The 15,389-nt window shown below is 48.5% G+C and overlaps 1 pseudogene; it reads right to left on the bottom strand.

The window, feature by feature from the left end:
* Positions 1 to 5,987: 5,987 nt before the first annotated feature.
* On the bottom strand, positions 5,988 to 12,170 carry LOC129151721 (keratin, type I cytoskeletal 19-like; annotated as a pseudogene).
* Between the last annotated feature and the right edge of the window lie 3,219 nt (positions 12,171 to 15,389).

Here is a 15,389-nt window from a genome sequence, read left to right on the forward strand (position 1 = left end):
GCTCTCCTGCCTGCACTCAGTGTTCCAGAAATGGGCTGGGATTTCCCTCCGCCTGTCCATCAGCATTGCTCACTCTACCCGTGTTTGCTGCCAGGTGCTCATTACACCTTCACTCCTGCTCACGGGTGCCTGCGGTGACTCCCAGTGCACAGCGTAGCAGACACGGAGATCCCAGGACATGGCGAGACAAGAGAGAAGCAGGAAAGTTCTGGTGAGTGTCTGGCTGCAAACGCACACATTTGCTGTGTTGAATTGTGTTACAGGTTTGAGTGTTGATGGGATGGGCGTAAGCTTGAGGCGAGGAGAGGAAGGTTTCGATCTGACTAGCAGGTGCATAGCATGGCCACTTACTGAGATGGAGGAAAGGGAGCGAGGCAAGGATGGGGCCCTCCTCAGGGGTGCTCCTCTCGATATGTTATGTCTGAGAAACCTACACTCGCTGTCGGGGTTCGGAATATGTCACCCCAAGTTATGCCGCCGTAGAATACTGATTCTTTTCCATTAAAGTCCATTGAGGCAAGAAGGGCACCCTGACCCGCCTTTGTCCCCGAAAGCAGGAAATAACTCTCCCTGCGAAAGGTACCCTCCCTGTGCCAGGAGGGAGAGCCAGCCTTACAGCAGAGGCAGGGAATTTAGGGCTGAGAAGGCTGTATGGACAAATCTGGTTACGTCCTCACTAATGTACTACCCTACACCCCCTTCTCTGTCCTCTCAATTCTTCACACATTTGTTGTTTCCTTGTCTAAAAGGAACAAAAGCTGCCTGCTTTGGTCACTTCTTTGAGTTTCATATTTTTAGTAGGGCTCCCATAAGTACAAAATTAAATTGGTTTTCTCCTGTTAATGTGTTTTAAAATTTTCTTTGAAGACTAAAGCCTTTGTTTTAGGGATATTGGATTTGATGTGACAGTCGCAGAGGGACAGACAGTTGTAACTTGAGAGTGCATCACCGCTGAGTGGCCAGAGGTCCATCTCCTTTGTAAAATGAATGTTGAAGCACCGGGGTGAAAAAGGAAGTTATATTAGCTAGCACATTTGCTATAGTATAAAAACCCAAATATGGCTTTCTTTCTAAAATTTTTTTTTTATTGATTGACTTTTTAGAGAGAGAGAGAGAGAAAAACATTGATTTGTCGCTCCACTTCTTTACGCACTCATTGGTTGCTTCTTGAATGTGTCCTGACCAGGGATTGAACCCACAACCTTGGCACATTGGGACGATTTTCTAACCAACTGAGCTACTCGGCCAGTGCTCCTGTTAATCTGTCTTATGTCAATTTAATTGTGAGACCAGCCGGAGAACCTAGAAGGGAAGGAGGGAAAGGTTTTCCTCCCTTGTGACTCACACAGTTGCTTGGCAGCCCCTTGAAACTCCCTGGCGCGCCACGCTTCAGAGCTCTCTTTACTTCCTGAGAGCCAGGCCCCTTGAACAATGACAACGTTTGCACTTACTCCAAGCATGTCTACCACTGGCAAACTTTTAAGCAGCTTTAGAAACCATTCAAAGCGATAGAATAACTACTTTAAACCTCATCTTCATTAGTCACTTAATGAAAAGAATGTTTGTTCAGAGAGAAGTAAGTCAAAGGTCATGATTTTTCTCAGAGTAGGGTTGTAGGTAAGGCATCACTCGCTGATTAAAGGGCTCCTTAGGGCTGGTGTGTGGCCCATTCGGTGGCCCAGCTGAGATTTCCGTGTCTAATCTAATAATTCTCTGACCCTGCACTGGAAAACAAGTTCCGCAGGGCTGGCCTCAAAGTTCAGGGTTACTCAGCATGGTGTAAATAATAACTAGTGACAAACTAAGACAAGCTTCAGAATAAGTGACACACACCACTGATTTGTACACTTTAAATGAATGTATTTGATATATGCATTATCCTATATAATAAAAGGCTAATATGCAAATAGACCGAACAACCAAACAACCGAACAACCAGTGGCTATGATATGTGCTGACCACCAGGGGGTGCGTACGGAACATGGTGGGAGTTGGCCACGGCAGGATGGTGGAGCAGCTGAGTGGGGGGTGCCAAACCAAGGCCCTCAGAGCTTCTCCACCTCCTCCTGCTCCCGAGGGGCGATTGGGGCACCGGCCCTGCTTGCACCTGCTGCTGGAGCTGGCTGGCCTCAATCGCTCCATGCCATTAGTGGGTATGAACAGGGCTGCCAGCAGACAGGGGACTGGAGGCCGTGGTGAAAGGGGCCTGGTGGGGGCATGGAGGATGGGCTGAGACCCACTCCTGTGCCCACCGCAGCCTCACAGCCCACAGTTCCTTTCAAGGTGCATGAATTCGTGCACTGGGCCCCTTGTATTATAGAAGCCTCAAGGTGTAACCACCTCTTTGAGTAACTCATCATTGTCTCTGATGTGTGTGTGTGTGCTGCATGGGCTAATAAACTGCTTCTCTGTTGATCTGTCTTTGGTTAATTTGCATGACCTTAGTCCATGAACCTAAAGTTTTCCTCTCCTACAGGAGGACCCATCTGTTCAATGGAGATTGATTTAGTCATTAATAGATCTGAGGGGAGATGGTGGAAGGCATAGGAAGGAGTGGAACCCACCTGATGGGTCACTTAATGGGGTGAGACTGTCAGGAAGAGATGACCTAATGCAGTGCAGTGGTCGGCAAACTCATTAGTCAACAGAGCCAAATATCAACAGTACAACGATTGAAATTTCTTTTGAGAGCCACATTTTTTAAACTTAAACTTCTTCTAACGCCACTTCTTCAAAATAGACTAGCCCAGGCCGTGGTATTCTGTGGAAGAGCCACACTCAAGGGGCCAAAGAGCCGCATGTGGCTCGCGAGCCGCAGTTTGCCGACCACTGACCTAGTGCCATGTGCCCAACAAGAATCAGAGGACCTGGAATCAGAGAGGAGGGCTGGAAAGGAGGGGAGTAACTTGGAGGGGTGTGTGGGTGTGAATGAAGGGGTTTACAGAATAGACAGCCTTCGGTTTGGTGGGGGTTGGACCTGGCCCAGGCTATGGGTCTCAGCTCCGGGTGGGGAGCGGCCAGCACCCTCTGTACCTTACCCACCACTCCGTCTACGGGATCTGCCTGCACTCCGGGTTGTTCTTGGCCGGGCGAAGAATGGATTACTCCAGAAATGCTGGCTTGGCGAAGACTGACTAACACGGGGAGAGTGACGTTTGGACGGACTGCTCATGCACATTTGAAGTCTGGAGACTAACTATGAGGCTAAACGCAGAGCCACCTCCCAGTGTGTGGACATGGAAATCCCTGTCTTATCCTTCACTTTATTTTACTTTATTTTTTTAATCACTGCTGCTAGCTTTTGAAAACGAAAGGATCATATTCTGCCATATTTCAAAGCATAATCAAAGGAAAATTATTTGCAGCCAACAAAGAAAGAAATGACGCATTGAGTAGTGTCCTTTGAGAAGCAATTGAACGTGGTGGTCACCCCTGGTTTATGTGGCCGCTGGGATTTAGGTGGGATGATGCACAAATGCCTCCTGTGATGGCCAAAGGGGCCCAGATCCCAGAGGCAGCCTGGGAGTGAGGTCCGCTGAGGGTGAGGTCGACTTCCAGTTGCTTTGAGGACTTGGTGGGGGGGGTGGTCCTTTTATTGAGAACAATGCAGTCTGAGCGGGAGCGTTGCGGCTCATGCTTGCCTGTGGATTTCCTTCATGTCTCAGTGACAGATCCTGCTTTCTCACACCTGCCACAATGGCATTCTAGTCCCATGGACTCTTCTGAGCCTTATCCACCAAGAGGCTGTGTGTCTGTTCTTTCCCCTCGGACCTGAGAACTTTGTGATGCTGTAGGAGTGACCTCCGTGGTCGACGAGGCTGCGTTAGAAATGGTGACACAGCTGCTGCCTGGGGCTTGTGCCTTGGGGCCTGAGCCTCCGTGCTGTGGGGGGATGTGGATCTGGCTTCTGAGCAGCTGTCCCGGATGCCAATGGGAGCTGAGGTGCACCGATCCCCAGAGCATAATGGAACTGTCTGAATTTTGCTCCCCTGCCCCCAACCAGGAGGGTTATTGTGTTTGCTGTCATAACGTTGCTTCTATTTAAGGATGTAACACACAGAAGGTGCTATAAGAACAGTTGTATGGAACCCGTTACTTTTGCATTATCTCCGAGCACATTGTCTGTCATAGGGCTTCTTGAGCTTGAGAGAGCCATAGAATCACTTTGGAGGGTTTGTTGAAGGCTTCATGGGCTCCACTCCAGGATTTCAGACTCGGTAGGTGTGCGGTGAAGTTGCCTGTCTAAGGAGTTCCCAGGTGACCCTGGTGCTGTTGGTCAGGGGCTCTCACGTAAGATGTTTCAGACCTTAGAGTCAGGAACAGCTTTGCTGCCCTCTTAGGTCTGCTAGCTCTCTCCTTATTAACAATAGGAACTATGCAACGGTATTGCTTTTTTCTCATTGGCTGCCAGGAGCTAAATGTGTGGTTCCACTCTCTCATCTGTGAAGGCCTCTATGCGTGACCTCCAAATTCATGTCCACTTAGAGTCTCACACTGTGATCTCGTTTGGCAATAGGATCTTTGCAGGTGTAGTTAGTTAAGGATCTTAAGATGAAATCATCCAGGATTTAGGTTAGGCCCTAACCCAATGGCCAGTGTCCTTACAAGAAGAGGAGAGGACACAGACACACACACAAAGGGGAAGCCATGCCAAGAGGGAGGCCAAGGTTGGAGTGATGCAGGCACAGCCCCGGGAGGCCGGAGCTGCCGGGAGCTGCAAGACACAAGGAGGGGCCCTTCCCCGGTGCCTTTGGGGGGGGGCTCTTCTGATACTGAGTTTCTTCGGGCCTCCCAAACTCCGAGAGAACAGCTCTCTGTTGTTTCATGCCACTTGGTTTGTAAACTTTCTCTCTCTCTCTCTCTCTCTCTCTCTCTCTCTCTCTCTCTCTCTCTCTTTCTCTCTCTCTCTCTCTCCCCGTCTCTCTCATTTGTGAGTATACACACAGTTTCATTGTATGTTTTAGCAACCATTTCAGAATAAGTCAAAGCCAACATTCTGTTGCACTCATAAATATTTCTGTGTTTTTAAAGAATGATGAGAATGTCAAAAGGGACCAACACCAATTTTGGAATGATTGAACATCAGAATATAATAACAACAAGAATGGATTACAAAATATTGACATGGAGGAATGCCTACTAAGGAACGCTATGTGAAGAATAAGGACATTATTCTTGTGAAGAATAAGGAGTGAGGACATTATCAATGGCACTCAAACGAGGGAGTGAATGTTCGATGAGCTTCTAAATTACTAAGGACAGAGGGGTGGCTTTCCACACAGAAATCTGGTAGGAACCACCTTCGCCGAGGGATCAAAGATAACATCACTAGAATTGGGAAAAACGAATAGCACGTGCCTCCTGACAAAGGCAAAGTATCTCTATGATAGTATCCCTTCTAAAACCCAATTATGAGAAAACATCAGATAAACCCAAATTGAGGGGCACTCTACAAAATAATTGCAATTAAAAATCATTGTAATTTAGAAATCACAAGGTCATGAAATGCTCATGTTGAGGAACTGTTCCAGATTAATGGGGACCAAAGGGACAGGAAACTGCATGCATTGTGTGCTCCTGGGTTTGAGCACAGACCAGGGGAAAAAGGACCATATAAAGGACTTTATTGGGACAATCAATAATAAGCAAAATCTTTACTACTTAAAAAATGTTTTTCCTCCTTTGGGCCATAACATTTTTTAAAATAAAAAAAATATTTTTATTGATTTCAGAGAGGAAGGGAGAGGGACAGAGAGATAGAAACATCGATGATGATAGAGAATCATTGATTGGCTGCCTCCTGCACACCCCGCACCGGGGATCAAGCCCAGCAACCTGGGGATGTGCCCTGACCAGGAATTGCACCTTCACCTTCTGGTTCATAGTTCGACGCTCAACCGCTGAGCCACTCTGGCCAGGCTGGGCCATAAACTTTTATTGACAGGTCAGAGGAAGAGCCAGGGAAAGGGTCCCTCCCGCCGCTGCCCTTACCCAGGAGCCTCCATCCCTCTGCTACAGCAGGAAGCCCAGGAGGCTGTGGGCAGGTTGTTGTAATAGGCATCCTGGCCCTTGCGCAGGCTGGGTAGGTGGCATTCTCTTTCCTGCTCTAGGTTCTGCCGCTCAGTGTCAGCACAAACGTCACTGGGCCGGGCCTTGATTCTGCTGACCAGCGCCTGGGTCTGTGACAGCTGGGCTCTGAGCGAGCCTCGATGTCTGCCAGCCTGGCTTTTACGCTGAGCGGAGATTGCAGCTTGGTCTCCAGGCCCTGGAGGGTGTGGCACAGGTCGGAGTCTTGCTAAGCTGCAGTTGCTCTGTGGGGCCAGTGACGTCCCGGTTCAGCTCCTCAGTCTGGCTGGTGACCCAGGCTTTAGCATCCTTCCGGTTCTTCTCAGCCATGACCTCATATTGGCTTCTCACATCACTTAGGATCTTGGCTAGGTCAATGCCACCTGGCCCCTCAGAGCAATGATGTCCTCCGTGTGGTTCTTCTTCAGGTCGGCCAGCTCTTCCCCAGGCCGCTGCCTGCATATCCAGACAGGCTCTGGCCAGGCTCAACTGGTCCAGCACCTCGTGCAGGCTGCTCATGTTCACCTCCATGCTCATGCGTGGGGCCTGCTCCTTCTTGAACTTGATTCGGAAGTTATGCGCAGCCAGACGGGCATTGCCCATCTGCAGTTCTGAACCATGTCCGGCATGGCCAGGGGTGAGCCTGAGGAGGGGCGGTGAGAGATTAAAGAAGACAGACAAGAGAACACAGTTGGGGCTAGGTGGGCCACTTGTGCCTGGATGAGGAAACAGTGACACAGCCTGTAAGCTGAAGCTTTATTTTATTTTATTTTTATTATTTTTTATATTTTATTGATTTTTTTACAGAGAGGAAGGAAGAGGGATAGAGAGTTAGAAACATCAATGAGAGAGAAACATCGATAAGCTGCCTCTTGCACCCCCCCCACTGGGGATGTATCTGCAACCAAGGTACATGCCCTTTACCCGAATCGAACCTGGGACCCCTGAGTCCGCAGGCCGATGCTCTATCCACTGAGCCAAACCGGTTAGGGCCCAAAGCTTTATTTTATAGTCAGATGACACAAAGCAAAACAAGGGGAGTGGTCAACATGCTTACATGTTCTTGGGAGTTTCAAATCTATTTTGTTACTCAAGCCTTGTTTTGGCAGCACTTGCTGCACCTCCCACAGCCCATTAGCTACCTAGGAACAAGGGAGGACTATAAGGTCAAGCTTAATTGTGCTGGGGGGCTCTGCCCTCCAAGCTGGGACTTGTATGTGGCTCTGCCACAGGTCAGTCCGAGGCTTAGCCCTATAGCCGCTCCCTGCACAGGACAATCTTGGAGTTCTCCGTGATGGCCCCCAGAATCTTGTCCCATAGCTCCTCCAGGGTCTGGTAATAGTGGCTGGAGGTGTGGACAGGTGGGCCCATCTTCTGGTGCTAGTCACGGATCTTCACCTCCAGGTCTCCATTGGCCCTCTCCAGGGGTGCACACCTTCTTCAGGTAGGAGGCCAGACAGTCATTGAGGTTCTGCTTGGTCACCTTCTCTTGCCCACTAGAAGCCCGTAGGACTGGGCCAGGGAGCCCACGGAGCCACTGCCATAGTCCCCAGAGGATGAGAACACACGGCGGGTAGAGGACACTGACATGCCAGGGCCACAGAGCCTCTGTGGATGCTGGGTGCGTGGTAGGCACCTCCTGCTCCAAAGCACACCACGACACCGCCCAGGCCCCCACAGGACAAGGAGGCTGAGGACTGGCAAGCAATAGCTGTAGGAAGACATAGTGAAAGAGTTGGCAGGATGGAGCTGTGGTCTGCAGGAGAAGTTTTTATTATTTTATTATTATTTTTTTAATTTAATAAATCTTTATTGTTCAGATTATTACAATTGTTCCTCTTTTTACCCCCATAGCTCCCCTCCACCAGGTTCCCACCCCATCCTTTGCCCTTACCTCCCCTGCACTGTCCTCATCCATAGGTGTACAATTTTTGTCCAGTCTCTTCCCGCACCCCCACACCCCTTTCCCCCCGAGAATTGTCAGTCCACTCCCTTTCTATGCCCCTGATTCTATTATATTCACCAGTTTATTCTGTTCATCAGATTTTTTATTCACTTGATTTTTAGATTTACTTGTTGATAGACATGTATTTGTTGTTCATAATTTTTATCTTTACCTTTTTCTTCTTCTTCCTCTTCTTAAAGAATACCTTTCAGCATTTCATGTAATACTGGTTTGGGGGTGATGAACTCCTTTAGCTTTTTCTTATCTGTGAAGCTCTTTATCTGCCCTTCAATTCTGAATGATAGCTTTGCTGGGTAGAGTAATCTTGGTTGTAAGTTCTTGCTATTCATCACTTTGAATATTTCTTGCCACTCCTTTCTGGCCTGCATAGTTTCTGTTGAGAAATCTGCTGACAGTCGTATGGGTGCTCCCTTATAAGTAATTAACTGTTTTTCTCTTGCTGCTTTTAATATTCTCTCTTTGTCTTTTGCCCTTGGCATTTTAATTATGATGTGTCTTGGTGTGGTCCTCTTTGGATTCCTTTTGTTTGGGGTTCTGTGTGCTTCCTGGACTTGTAAATCTATTTCTTTTACCAGGTGGGGGGAGTTTTCTGTCATTATTTCTTCAAATAGGTTTTCAGTATCTTGCTCTCTCTCTTCTTCTGGCACCCCCCCATAATTCGGATGTTGGTACGCTTGAGGTTGTCCCAGAGGCTCCTTACACTATCTTCAAATTTTTGGATTCTTTTTTCTTTTTGCTTTTCTGGTTGAGTGTTTTTTTTTTTTAATATATTTTATTGCTTTTTCACAGAGAGAAAGGGAGAGGGATAGAGAGCTAGAAACATCGATGAGAGAGATACATCAACCAGCTGCCTCCTGCACACCCCCCACCGGGGATATGCCCGCAACCAATGTACATGCCCTTGACCGGAATCGAACCTGGGACCCTTCAGTCCGCAGACCGACGCTCTATCCACTGAGCCAAACCGGTTTCGGCTGGTTGAGTGTTTTTTGCTTCTTTGTATTTCAAATCTTTGACTTGATTCTTGTGGTCCTCTAGTCTGCTGTTAGGTCCTGTATAATATTTTTTATTTCAGTCAGTGTATTTTATTTTATTTTTAATATATTTTTATTGATTTCAGAGAGGAAGGGATAGAGAGATAGAAACATCAATGATGAGAGAGAATCACTGACTGGCTGCCTCCTGCACGCCCCACACTGGGGATCAAGCCCGCAACCCAGGCATGTGCCCTTGGCCGGAATCGAACCTGGGACCCTTCAATCCACAGACCGATGCTCTACTCACTGAGCCAAACTAGCCAGGGCTCAGTCAGTGTATTTTAATTTCTAGTTGGTCCTTTTCCATATCCTCAAGGGTCTTGCTAAATTTATCGGCCTTTTCTAGGAAATTCTTGAAAAACCTTATAACCGTGGTTTTGAACTCTATATCCAGTCATTTGCTTTCCTCCATTTCTTTCATTTTTGATCTGTTTCTTTGTCTCCGCATTTTGGCTGCTTCCCTGAGTTGGTAGAATAGCTTTGTGTGGTAGGTGTCCTATAGGGCCCAGTGGCTCAGCCTCCCCCAGTTACTTGAGGTGGACACTTTTGGTGCACCCTTTTGTGGACTGTGTGCACAGCCTTGTTGCAGTTAAGTCTTGATTGTTGTTGGTATCACTGGGAAGAATTGACCTCCAGGCCAATTGGCTGTGAGGATCAGCTGTGTCTACGCTGGGAGAACTTCTGTGCTGGAGACACCCTTATGGGAGAAGACTTGCAAAAGCCTCTGAGCTCAGCTTGGATGGCGCGGAGTCTCAGGGTGGAGCAGACAGCCTTGGCTTCCTGTCAGCCCTGCCCTATGAGGCCCCTGGGTCTCAGTGTCCCTTGGTAATCACTGCAAGAACCTCTGAGAGAAGGCCACCCTCAAGTTTCATCCGCTGCCAGACAGTCCAGTTTCTCCCTGAATGAGTCTGGTTTCCCAGAAACTCGCCCAGAACTGGAGTTCCGTGTAGTTGGGAGCTTCGGTCTCCCTCCTGCTTTAGAAAGCCAGTCGCACACTCAGCTGCCCGTGCACTCAGCAGTCAATCCTCTCTGCATGCGCGCGCCTCTGGACCTCTGCCTTCCGCAGCTCCCCTGAGTCTCAGTGTGCTTTCTCTTTTCCTGACAGTCCAGATTCCCCCCAAAATGAGTTAGGGTTCCCAGAGTCTCGCCCAGGACTGGAGTTCAGCACAGTCTGGAGCTTCCATCTCCCTCCCACTTTAGAAAGCCAGCCGCACACTCAGCCGCCCATGTAGTCAGCTGCCTGTCCTCTACGCGGGTACCTCAGCCTGTTGCAGCTACTCTGAGTCTCAATGTGTTTCCTCTCTCCTTCTAGTTGTAGAATTTCCACTCAGCCAGCTTTTCTGTGGTTCTGGATGGTGTCCATTTTGTCTTTTAGTTGTAGTTTTGATATTGTTGTGTGAGGCAGCAGTTTAGGTGTTTACCTATGCCGCCATCTTGGTTTCTCCTGCAGGAGAAGTTTTAAAATTTTTAATTATAAGATATATTTTTTATCTATTAAGGTTTTTATTACTTTGTGTATATATGCACACACATATATTAAATAAATATTTATTGTTGAAAGTATTACATATTTCCTTCTTTTCCCCCCATTGATCCCTTCTGGTGACCCCCCCACCATCCCCACCCCAGGCCTTCAGCATCTTATTGTCTGTGTCCATGGATTATCCATACAACTTCTTTGGTTGATTACTTCCCACTCACCCACCCTCCCTCGCCTTCCCTCTGAGATTCTGCAGTCTGTTCTATGCTTCTATGTCTCTGGATCTATTTTGTTCATCAATTTATTTTGTTAATTAGATTCCACATATGGGTGAGATCATGTGATACTTGTCTTTCTCTGACTGGCTTATTTCTCTTAGCATAATACTCTCCAGGTCCCTCCATGCTGTCTCAAAGGGTAAGAGTTTTTTCTTCCTTCCTTCCTTCCTTCCTTCCTTCCTTCCTTCCTTCCTTCCTTCCTTCCTTCCTTCCTTCCTTCCTTTCTTCATTCCTCTCTCTCTCTCTCTCTCTCTCCCCTTCCTTCCTTCCTTTCTTTTTTACTGCTGCATAGTATTCCACGGTGCAAATGTACTGCAGCTTTTTATCCATTCATCTGCTGATGAGTACTTGGGCTATTTCCAAGTCTTACCTAGTGTAAATTGTGTGGCTATGAACATAGGGGTGTATACATACTTTCTGATTGGTATTTCAGGTTTCTTAGGATATAGTCCTAGAAGTGGAATCACTGGGTCAAACAGCAGTTCCATTTTTAATTTTTTGAGGAAACTCTATACTATTTCCCACAGTGGCTGCAACAGTCTGCATTCCCACCAGTAGTGCACTAGGGTTCCCTTTTCTCCACATCCTCGCCAGAACTTGTCATTTGTTGACTTGTTGATAATAGCCATTCTGACAGGTGTGAGGTGATATGTCATTTTTGTTTTAATCTACATTTCTCTGATGATCAGTGCCTTTGAACATTTTTTTCATGTGTCTCTTGGCCATCTGTATGTCCACTTTGGAGAAGTGTCTATTTAGGTCTTTTGCCCATTTTTTAATTGGATTGCTTGCCTTCCTTTCGTTAAGTTGTATGAGTTCCTTATATATTTTGGATATTAACCCATTATCAGATGTATCATTGGCAAATATGTTCTTCCATGCAGTGGGCTCCCTTTTCATTTTGTTGATGGTTTCTTTTGCTGTGTAAAAACTTTTTATTTTGATGTAATCCCATTTATTTTTGCTCTAAGAGATGTACTCATAAACATTGCTATGCGAGATATCTGAGATTTTGCTTCCTATGATTTCTTCCAGATTTTTATGGTTTCACATCTTTACATTTAAGTCTTTTATCCATTTTGAGTTTATTTTTGTGTATGGTGTAAGTTGGTGGTCTGGTTTCATTCTTTGCATGTATCTGTCCAATTTTCCCAGCACCATTTATTGAAGAGACTGTCTTGACTCCATTGTATGCTCTTGTCTCCTTTGTCAAATATTAAATGAGCATAATGGCTTGGGTCAATTTCTAGGTTCTCTGTTCTGTTCTATTGATCTATATGCCTGTTCTTGTACCAGTACCAGGCTGTTTTGAGTACACTGGCTTTGTAATTATAACTTGACATCTGGTATTGTGATCCCTCCAAGTTTGTTCTTCTTTCTCAGGATTGCTGTAGCTATTCGGGGTCTTTTTGGTTCCATATAAATTTTTGGAGTGTTTGTTGTAGATCTGTGAAATATGCCATTGGTATTTTAATAGGGATTACATTGAATCTGTATATTGCTTTGGGTAGTATGGACATTTTAATTATGTTAATTCTGTCAATTCATGAACATGGTATCATTTTCCACTTGTTTATATCTTCCTCTATCTCATTTTCTATGTCCTGTAGTTTTGTTGTTTTTTTCACTTGTGATTTATTTTATTTTATTTTCACTGTTTTTAATTTAGGTATTATATGTGTACATATCTTACCATTGTCCCCGCACCCCACACCCATACATGCCTTCACCCCCCAGAGTTTTGTGTCCATTGGTTGTGCTTATATGCATGCACACAAGTCCTTCGGTTGATCTCTTATCTCCCCCACCTCTCCCTAACCTTCCCCCTGTAATTTGACAGTCTGTTTGATGCTTTACTGTCTCTGTATCTATATTTTTGTTCATCAGTTTATAATGTTCTTTATTATCCATAAATGAGTGAGATCATGTGGTAATTTTCTTTCATTGACTGGCTTATTTCACTTAGCATAATGTTCTCCAATTCCATCCAGGTTGCTGCAAATGATGAGAATTTCTTCTTTTTTATGGCCGCATAGTATTCCATTGTGTAGATGTACCACAGTTTTCTGATACAGTCATCTGCTGACGGGCACCTAGGCTGTTTCAAAATCTTAGCTATTGTAAATTGTGCTGCTATGAACATAGGGGTACATATATCCTTTCTAATTGGTGTTTCTAGTTTCTTTGGATATATACCCAGGAGTGGGATTACTGGGTCAAATGGGAGTTCCATTTTCAGTTTTTTGAGGAAACTCCATACTGTTCTCCACAGTGGCTGCACCAGTCTGCATTCCCACCAGCAGTGCACGAGGGTTCCTTTTTCTCCGCATCCTCGCCAACACTTGTCGTTTGTTGATTTGTTGATGATAGCCATTCTGACAGGTGTGAGATGGTACCGCATTGTTGTTTTGATTTGCATCTCTCGGATAATAAGTGACTTTGAGCATGTTTTCATGTGTCTCTTGGCCTTACTTCTGTCTTCTTTTGAAAATATTCTGTTTAGGTCCGTTGCCCATTTTTATTTTTATTTATTTTATTTTATTTATTTATTTATTTTTAATTTCTTTATTGATTAAGGTGTCACATATTTGTCCTCATCCCCCCATTCCCATCCCACCCCTCTCCCCACGCATGCCCCAATCCCCTGTTGAACTTAACTGTTGGATAGGCTTATATGCATGCATACAGGTCCTTTGGTTGAACTCTCCCCCTCCCCCCACCCTCCCCCTACCCTCCCCTATCCTCCCTCTGAGGCCCGATAGTCCGATCGATGCCTCCTTGCTTCTGGTTCTGTTCTTGTTCCTCAGTCTATGTTGTTCATCATTTCCCCTAGATGAGCGAGATCATATGTCACTAGATATATACTAATAAGAACTGAATGTGAGACGAGCAATAATAGTTATGCTGACAGGCAAATGAATCAATCTGTAGCGAGCTTCCCCCTGGACCAACAGTTCTTTTGAGACCCAATTTCAATGTCCAGTAGTTCCTTATGTGTACATGTCAGCACTGACCCCTCAGCTCTGGATGGTGGACAAATGGTGGTAATGGAGGTCCGACTCCCTCTGGTTTGGTCTCGGCCGAACCCAGGGGCACGGCGTCACCCAGACTAAGGGGCACGTGGCCTCACCCCTACCCGAGGGGCGCGTGGTCTCACCCGGGCCTGGGACCCAGCCTCACCCGGATGGATCCAGGGGCGCACGGCCTCACCTGGACCCAGGATCTGGCTTCACCCGTACCCAGGGACGCTTGGCCTCTCCCAGACCCAGGGGCACGTGGCCTCACCCGGGCCTAGGTGCACGAGGCCTCATCCGGATCCAGGGACACATGGTCGCACCCGGACCCAGGGACGCTTGGCCTCTCCCAGACCCAGGGCCACTTGGGCTCACCCGGGCCTAGGTGTACGAGGCCTCACCCGGATCCAGGGACACATGGTCTCACCCGGACCCAGGGACGCTTGGCCTCTCCCAGACCCAGGGCCACTTGGGCTCACCCGGGCCTAGGTGCACGAGGCCTCATCCGGATCCAGGGACACATGGTCGCACCCGGACCCAGGGACGCTTGGCCTCTCCCAGACCCAGGGCCACTTGGGCTCACCCGGGCCTAGGTGCACGCGGCCTCACCCGGATCCAGGGACACATGGTCTCACCCGGACCCAGGGATGCTTGGCCTCTCCCAGACCCAGGGCCACTTGGGCTCACCCGGGCCTAGGTGCACGAGGCCTCACCCGGATCCAGGGACACATGGTCGCACCCGGACCCAGGGACGCTTGGCCTCTCCCAGACCCAGGGCCACTTGGGCTCACCCGGGCCTAGGTGCACGAGGCCTCACCCGGATCCAGGGACACATGGTCGCACCCGGACCCAGGGACGCTTGGCCTCTCAGACCCCGGGGCACGTGACCTCACCCATGCCTAGGTGCACGAGGTCTCACCCGGATCCAGGGACCCACGGTCTCACCCGGACCCAGGGACGCCTGGCCTCCCCCAGACCCAGGGGCACGTGGCCTCACCCGGGCCTAGGCGCACGAGGCCTCACCCGGATCCAGGGACACACGGTCTCACCCGGACCCAGGGACGCCTGGCCTCCCCCAGACCCAGGGGCACGTGGCCTCACCCGGGCCTAGGCGCACGAGGCCTCACCCGGATCCAGGGACACACGGTCTCACCCGGACCCAGGGACGCCTGGCCTCCCCCAGACCCAGGGGCACGCGGCCCCACCCGGGCCTAGGTGCACGAGGCCCCACCCGGATCCAGGGACACATGGTCTCGCCCGGACCTAGGGGTGCGTGGCCTCTCTCAGACCCAGGGGCACGTGGCCTCACCTGGACCTAGGTGCACGAAGCCACCCGTACCCAGGGGCGCGTTTCCTCTCTCCGACCCCTGGTCGCGTGGTCTCACCCGGATCCAGGGGCTCACGGCCTCACCCGTACTCGGGACCCAGCCTTACCCGGATCCAGGGGCCCACGGCCTCACCCGGACCCAGGGTTCAGATTCGCCCGGACCCAGGGGCACATGGCCTCACCCGAACCCGGAATCCAGCTTCACCTGGACCCAGGGGCGC

This window comes from Eptesicus fuscus, chromosome 15, assembly GCF_027574615.1.
Source record: "Eptesicus fuscus isolate TK198812 chromosome 15, DD_ASM_mEF_20220401, whole genome shotgun sequence".
NCBI classification, from domain to species: domain Eukaryota; kingdom Metazoa; phylum Chordata; class Mammalia; order Chiroptera; family Vespertilionidae; genus Eptesicus; species Eptesicus fuscus.